Here is an 8333-nt window from a genome sequence, read left to right as displayed (position 1 = left end):
AGGCGAGCTACCTCTTCGTCATCTCATCCAGGAACTTGATGGTCCTACAAAGAGCAACAACAAGTGGTCAGGTCCCCTTGGCATCATGCTGGATGAAGCGACACAACTAGAAATAAATACAACCTTTCCAAAGGTCGAAGTTGGCCCTCCCCTTCCGGCGTTGTCTGAAGGAGTCATCAAAGATCTCAGCACAGATCAATCCTATGCTTATCGTATTGCCCAAGCAATAAGATCATTGGCTCTCTTGGAGATTGGACCTGTCAGTCACAGCTGTTGGTTAACTACAGCTCTTCGTTTCTGCAGGATTTGGATTTCCAAACACGAATTGAAGGGCAAAGTGCTGAAGAATTTGAGGTTAATTGTTGAATTTATTATTGGAGTTTATCTTCCCCAGTGGTTTAGTGTGAAACTTAATCCTATGTGGGTGGATGGGCCCAATCACCTTTTGTTTCAATTGCAGCTAGTAAGAACACAGAGGAAGGTAGTGAGGGACATCGTGTTACCTGTGGCAAGAAGGTCCGCTTGGTATGCTCGATCAGAAGAAGTTTTGCAAGCAATGCTTTGCAGTCAATGTACCAATCTCCGAACCGAGGCTGTAGAAGTCATTCTAAAGATTAGAGGAACGCTAATAGATGACGACCAGTTGGGAGACTGTTCGTTTCATTCAAGAAAAGTTCCCCCAATAAACGTCAATGCCACCAAATTGTCAGAATTGGTTGACTTGAGTTTGGAAGTCTTAGAGCCACCATTGACAACTAGCCAAGAATTGAGAAACCTTAAAGAGACTCCAATGCAGGTGCCGAAGTGTGGAGAGATGTGTGAAAATGGTCACAGAAGCAGCGGGCCATGTTTACAGCCACGAGAGGCGAGAAGGTTACATCAAAGCACAAATAGCAAGCAGACTACTGATGACAAGAAACCAAAGCAAAGAGAGTATGAAGGCATTGGTTACTTTCAAATAGACTACGGACAATAAAATATAATAATTTGAAACTTGAAACAGTAACATGTGTGCAAACGCTGGTTATGTTATAAATTCACAAATATGTACATTTAAAATCCATTTGATGTAGGTAGGACTTATTATAAAAAAAAAATTATGCCAGAATATTGTTTTGCATGCTTAAAGACTACAATAAATTGCTACCAAATTACTCGATTTTCAATTTAGCCAGTTCACCCCCTAAATTGACACACCCTACCTGAGTGTCCAGACCCATATATTATGACGGCACCAATGACAACTGATGAAACACAGCTGACCTGTGGGAGGTGAGTAACTGTTATTTCACATGTGAATAAGCCTATTCTAATACAGTACAGTACTTGCTGTTAACGCTCATAGGAGCGTTATTGGTTTGACGCTGGAGAAATAAACCCTCGACGTTGACAGGTACCACATAATTCGGTCAAAGAACAATTCTCATATAACAAATGCTGTTATCTCGGGATACATAGTATGAATAATACAACCTATGTACAGTACATAGCCTGTTAACATCTTAAATATAACTCGCGTTTTATAACTGTTGATACATCAGATCAAATTACAGTACATAAATATACTTATTAAAGTTATTTAGAGTTTCTTGGCAGATTCTAATACTTCACGATCGCTCACGTCTTAGGGTCTAGTGGTCCGAACCGACGTGTCGTCTGTCCCGTAGAAATCGGTGGACTACCCTCGAGGGCCATCCGTTTCGTATTGAAGCACCTCGGCTAATTCGTCGTCAACACTATATCCGTTCTCTTCTAGTTTATCTTACTGTGGCGGTAACACTTGTGTTTTTTTACACGTGTATTCCTTTGAGACTGTTTTTATCTAATGGCCACCCAATAGAGGTGGCTATGCCAAGGGATGGAGACCAGTGGGTTATGTAAGATCCCTGCATTGTTCTTGATAATTTTGTCAAGGTTTCTTTTGTAGTCCAGTACTGTTCTTGATTCCACAGCTTGTGCTGGCAGACTGTTCCATAGGTCTACCAGTCTGTGTAAAGTAGTATTTCCTTATATTTGTTCAACATGAGAACTTGGCCAGCTTGTAGTGGATGTGAGACTTTATCAAGTGCCCTAGAGAAATGCACATACATCCATGGTCCAAAAGTTTGTTGAACCCCAAATAAAATGAAACCGCACACCCGCATCAAACGAGAGACAGTCGAGTCAGAAACTCGTTCCTTTTGACTGACCGTACAACACATCCACTGGTAGACCTTGGTCCATGTGGTCTGTTAAAAATTCAATGAAAATGACTTAAGTTTGTCAGCAGAATATTCTATCCATGAAATCATGTTGTGATGCATTGATTAAATTGTACTCAGTTGGATGATGAGGGTGTCTACTGGTCTGGAAATGGCAAACAATTTTAACGGAGGCTGGAAAAAGTCGGAAATTTTATGTGAATTGAGTGCAACTTCAAAATATTGTTATTTTGACAGTAATCAATGCTGTACTGTACTGTATAATAGGTAAATAATTTAATTTTTAGATGCAAATTCCAGTAAGTGAATTGTTTGTATACCTATAGTATCATATTTTATGTTAGTGATCAAATAACAAAATATTACACGTCACAGCTACTGATTCTGCAATGAGTATTGTCATAGATGAATTGTTGTTTGTTATTTAAGTGGATGAGAAGTGTGATTTTTCAGTTGTCACTGCTAATGACATGGTTACCCTTCTGTGCCACCACAGTTGGAACCCCCGATTACATCAACTTTCCCCCGTGCTATCTGGATTTTGGTCGGGGATACTTGTGTCCGGTGCTGGACCCCAGGCCGGTTTTCAAGAGGATCTAGATTAAGCGAGTCCGGGCTAGAGGGAGTTTACTGTACTATAATGAAAGCATCTTTATTCCTTCAGTATGAAATCAACCCTGAAGATGTCAAATATTTTCTGATTTAATAAGTGATATTTTCTCAACCATGTCGTACAACCTTCATCATGACTATGTGGTTATCATCGTACTCCGGGACAATACGATATTAACTTCTCTGTACCAGTATTTTGGGACAACACTTAAGTTCTTTAGGGAAATTGGGACTCAAACAGACTGTCAGGTTCAGGAGAGGTCAAAAGAATGGCTCTTAAGATAAAAGTGAATACTAAATGTAGGAGGATGCACCTAGGTCACGTGTCCCAACCGGACGAAGAAACGTCATTAACGGAGACCAAAATACCGTACGAGAAGGACCCGGGAGTGTATGCGACACGTAGATGGTCTGTCCCTCGTAACGCTTTTCGAGTATTAGGTGCTTCCCGTCCGAAGTACCGTGACCCCGTTTGGTCCCTCCCCTCCACCTGTACTTCCCCACCTCCACCTGTACTTCCCCACCTCCACCTGTACTTCCCCACCTCCACTCCCCCCACCTCCACTCCCCTCCACCTCCACTCTCCCCCACCTCCACTCTCCCCCACCTCCACTCCCCCCACCTCCACTCCCCCCCACCTCCACTCCCCCACCTCCACTTCCCTACTTGCACTCCTCCCACCTCCACTCGCCCTCCTCCACTCCCCCACCTCCACTCTCCCCACCTCCACTCCCGTACTTGCACTCCTCCCACCTCCACTCCCTCACCTGCACTCCCCTACTTGCACTCTCCCACCTCCTCTCCCCCACCTCCACCGACGGAGGGCTGCAGTTCACAAGCCGGGACTTTGCTGCGTTCATCGAGCGACGGGGAGTCCGGCAGGTGTTGTCACCGTCCCATTACCCGCAGTCCAACGGCCACGCCGAGGCTGTTGTCAAATCCCTGAAGCACCTCATCCTCAAAGTGGCCACTTCTGGGAATATCCTCAACTGCGAGGCCTTCGACCGGGGTCTCTTCGAACTCCGCAACAACCCAGCTACACCGGATGCTCCCCTGCCCAGGTCTTGTATCCCTGCTCACGCTCAGTCCTTCTCCAAGGAGTAGCAGGTTAAGACAGAGGATTGCGGCCGCCGAACGAGTTCGTGACGTCGTCGCCCGCTAATACTACCACGCCCGTTCTCTCCCCAAGTTGAGTGTCGGCACCCAAGTCCGTGTTCAGGACCTTATCTCCCTACGTTAGGACAAAGGGGGCGTAGTCATGGGTCTCGGTAGATCACGGGACTACCAGGTGCTGTTACCCAGTGGTCGCGTGTGGTGGAGGTAACCGCCGTTTTCTCCGCCCCGTAACAACGCCTTCTGCTGACCCCGTCACCAGTGTTGAGTCCTGTGTCCTCCCCAGTGATCAAGTCCCTCGACGCTCAGAACGGATCCAAAAGAAAAGGTCCGCTCAAGACTTTGCTATGAGCGTATAGAGGGGGGGGGGTTATATGTGTATGTTGTATGTATATTATGTATTCCATTTATATATATATACTACTTATTTAGCCTAGCCAGCAGCATGTGGCAATGCATTTGTTATGTCCCACACGCTTAGATAATGTGCCTGGCGACATATGGAAGCTGCTACATGTCGCCTGAGGGCTCGGTTGTTGATAGAGTAGGGAGTGCCGTCTTGTAGTGGGCTACCTCCGCTATATAAGACCTAATCTCGTGGTGACCTACCTCTTTCTACCTACACCACCTCCTCCGCTCCTGCCTGGCGGCCCTCGCTTCCGTCGGCGAGCCACAAGCTGGTCCTCCTCTGAGCACCCTCACCAACCAGATCTCTGTACATCACGCTTGTAACCAACCTGCCACTTCCCAGCACCAAGCTGCTCTGTACATCCAATACAATATGTATACAGAGAGCACATTGTGAGTTTCCTTTCTCCAACCAATATCTCATAACCCCACAAATGGTGACCCCGGAGATTCGCACTCACACAGGATGGAGGAGAAACCGATCACTCTCCCAGTCTTCAAGCAACATGGAAGACTGGCTTATCCACACAGAGGCAGCTCTCATCGGCTCTACAGGTACTGTCTCTACACCTCAGGTTAGACACCGTAGAGCAGCTCTGCTACTCTAAGCAGACACCAGCTCCTCTTCCTGCCCCAAGCACCACGTCCTATCGACCCCAGCAGGCGCATCTGAGGACTCTGTACCTGCCGAGAGGGAAGCACAGCATTCGTCGCCGTTGTTTTTTCCCTCCGGCACTCCCACCTGCTGTTGTAGACCCTGCTCCTATTATAGACCCTCCTCCTGACGTCGCCCCTGACCCAGTGATCATGAGGACGCTGCCCCTGCAGCGACAGAAGCACAACATTCATCGCCCCCACACACCCTTTTTCTCCCACAGATCTCGTGTGTCTAGACTCGAGACAGTTGTCTCCCCGAGCGGCCGGGTCTTTCACGCCCTCGCCGTTATGTCTCGCATGTGGCATGCACCGCCGTTTTGCCTCGCATGTGCCATGCAACCCTGCAGACAACAAGTCTCCTGGAGGGAAGGGGGGAGTATCGTAGTGGATTCCTCCCCTACAAACGCTGTTTGTCGCAGAGTAGCCGACCCCGCGAATTCCCCAGCGTATGCGTCGTGGTCTAGGTCAACCAGCGCCGCCTTAGACGACGGAGGTCAACTATTAAGCCACGCTTATCTCCGCCATATAAGACCTGACCTCGTGGTGACCTACCTACACCAACCAGCAAAATAGAATTCTACGAGTGTTTCTGTTCGCCCCTGTAGTTAGAACCGAATACCTAGAACATGTACAAATATATTATGCTTATTTTTAAAAAAATTTCTTATTCCAGGTGTTTCGCATATTATCCGAGTCAACAGAAGGAGTTCGTCTTTACGATCAGCTCCTTCCGACCATCTCCGAGATGTCATCCGGAGAGTTGAAGTTTGCTCTTGCCATCCGGTCTCTTCTCCAGAGTATCGTCAGAGGTACAATGATTTATATTAAGAATATCTTCAATATAATTAGCCCTAGCATTTCAAGTGGATGAATGTTTAATTAGTAAGAATCATGATACCACTTAAAAAGTTGTCAATTTGCTTTAAAAGGGTATTTGTGGGGGATAAATGTAAAGGTGTACATATAAATGAAAATATTGAGTGTTTTATTATGAGGTACAGCACAGTACAAGCTTTTAGGTATGATTTTGTCACCGCTAAATCTGCATTACACATTTTGTAATCTACTTTTATTTCCAAAATCTGGTTAAACTGCCTGGGTTTTTCTCACAGTAGGAGCAGAAATAGGCACTCCTTGATTAATCACGCCTCCATCACTGTGTCAAGCTCTGCTGACCTGGCTCTGTCAATGGAATGTGGCTGTGTACTATTTACACTTTGGAGGTCACATTGAAGCAACACTTAGCAATGATAGGGAATTACGCAGTGCAGTATATATTTTATTTCAATATTGTTGCTGCTAGTGAGTTGTACTAAACAAGTATCCACTATGTATTTCATAACATTGTAATTTGTTTTGGCATTCTCAATTTTTGTTTCGGATATACTGTATATATAGGGATGCTGTAATCTAAAATTAGGTTTTGCATACATCAAGAGTACGTTTGTGGCTCCTCACGAGTTGTACTTGCTCAGAAATATATACTGTACAGTAATGTTATATACAGGTTGCACTTAAAAAAATCCAAACATCATTTATCCTCAAACTGTGAACATCCAAAAGTGATCGCATTGATTATAAAAATTTACCGCGCTGCCAGATGATGGCGTTTCAGCACACTAAGCTAAGATATCATCACCGGGGCATTTTCTCGTAGTCGGTCACTGAGTTACACCCTCCGACTCGCCGTCACCCGCACTTACGAACGGGATCCCAATACATTCACCTCAAAAAGTTGTAATTAAACTGTCATTATTTTCATCATTGTTTAACAGCACTTTATGTTATGTAACCTAAAGTATGGGTCCAGGAACTTATCCCTGTTGTAAGTTGCGGACGGCCTGTATTATTATTAACATTATATTTTGAGTTCCTTAGTTTAGTGTGTTTGTTATACCTGTACATGCAGTATTATATATTAGTTTATAGTTGTCATATATGTAGTATTTTATTTGGTGCTTAATGAAATATTAGGGTTTTTAATAATGACCTTGAGTTAGCCAACAAGTTCAGTTATCTGAAACATTTTGGATTTTTGAAGTGGAACCTATATTTCAACTCCCTCCTCCAAATATTAATGTACTATAGGAACAGAAATGGTTGATTTAAATTATTGCTCCAAACTGCACCACACCATAGTGCCATCTTTGGCATATACAGTAAATGAACTTTTGTAAACTGTACTGTACATATTTAATGTCACATGATGTGACAATGTTTGTTTTGTCAAGTGATGTCATTAGTGTAACGGTCGGTGCCAAATCATCGTTATTTGGCGCCATTCATTTTTAGATATACCTGTATCTCATTTATGAGACATTGTTTATCTAAGCCAAGAGTTGTTACGTCTTGCATATTTCATCTCCGTCGTCAGAAAATGTAACGGCGCGATGTTGAGCAATTTGTTGCCAGACTATGGATGATAGATAGGATCTGTACATATCATATTAAGTCTTCAACACAAGATATTTATTGTCAACTCTAAATGAAATATGTTGTGAATAAAACTTTTCAATTTGTGTTACCAAAGTGAGAATAAAAGATTGTCTCCGGCCAGCTTTTTTCTTTTATTATGTCCCGTAATATTCCCCCCGCCGAGAGCCTCCGTCGTTTGCTTTTAATGTATACGGAGACCGAAATCACAAATTGACGGTTTACGACGAGACGCGAACGTGCAACGTCACGAAAGAAATATTGGCCGAACATTTATGGTAAATAATTTATTTCTTCACTGCCACACGATCAGAGTTTCGTTGTTTTACCCCGTAATTTCCTTCATGTTTCGTGCCCTGCCCGCTATGGGTGATTTATGATCGTAGATAGAGAAAAAAAATCTTAAAATTAAAGAAAAAGTTGTATCATTTTTATTACGATCATCCAAACATTTGTGGATAAAATGAATGAAATAGAAAAACTGCTTCTGGTGTTAAACCACGGCTTTGAGACTGTCTCGGCGACCGACGCCGAGCCCACGTGTTTCCGAGGGGCCGTCTCCACCTTTCAGTGGTGTCCCCGAAGATACTACTACTACTACTAATGTTTGGAAAGGCAGTTGTCAACATACCATCTGGAAAGGCTTGTCACTGACTTGTCAGATTCAGAAGAGAAAATGTCTTTAAATTGCAAAAACTCCTCTAGAACAGATGCTTCCAGGTCACTGGAATAGGTACTGACAGCCAATGGTGTCATACTCCGTTAAGGTAAACCGCTTCTTTATTTCTATTCATTCGTAATATGGTGTAGAAATTGTCCACCTTGGATCAAGTTGAGTTTCAGTGCCAACTGATTCATCCAAGAAATGTTTTCTCTTTTTTGTTGTCGTTGTAGACAGGCTCGGCCTGA

At 43.9% G+C, this 8333-nt stretch overlaps 1 long non-coding RNA gene across 1 annotated transcript; it reads left to right on the top strand.

Annotated features, from left to right (window-relative positions):
* The first annotated feature begins 1113 nt into the window (after window positions 1–1113).
* On the top strand, window positions 1114–7547 carry LOC121877130. Its single transcript, XR_006090903.1, has 2 exons — window positions 1114–1272; window positions 5665–7547. It is a non-coding gene; the product is annotated as an uncharacterized LOC121877130 (long non-coding RNA).
* The last annotated feature ends 786 nt before the right edge of the window (window positions 7548–8333 follow it).

This window comes from Homarus americanus, unplaced genomic scaffold (genome assembly GCF_018991925.1).
Source record: "Homarus americanus isolate GMGI-L3 unplaced genomic scaffold, GMGI_Hamer_2.0 scaffold11272, whole genome shotgun sequence".
In the NCBI taxonomy this organism is placed as follows: Eukaryota; Metazoa; Arthropoda; class Malacostraca; order Decapoda; family Nephropidae; genus Homarus; species Homarus americanus.
This window is presented reverse-complemented; position numbering and strand designations above follow the sequence as displayed.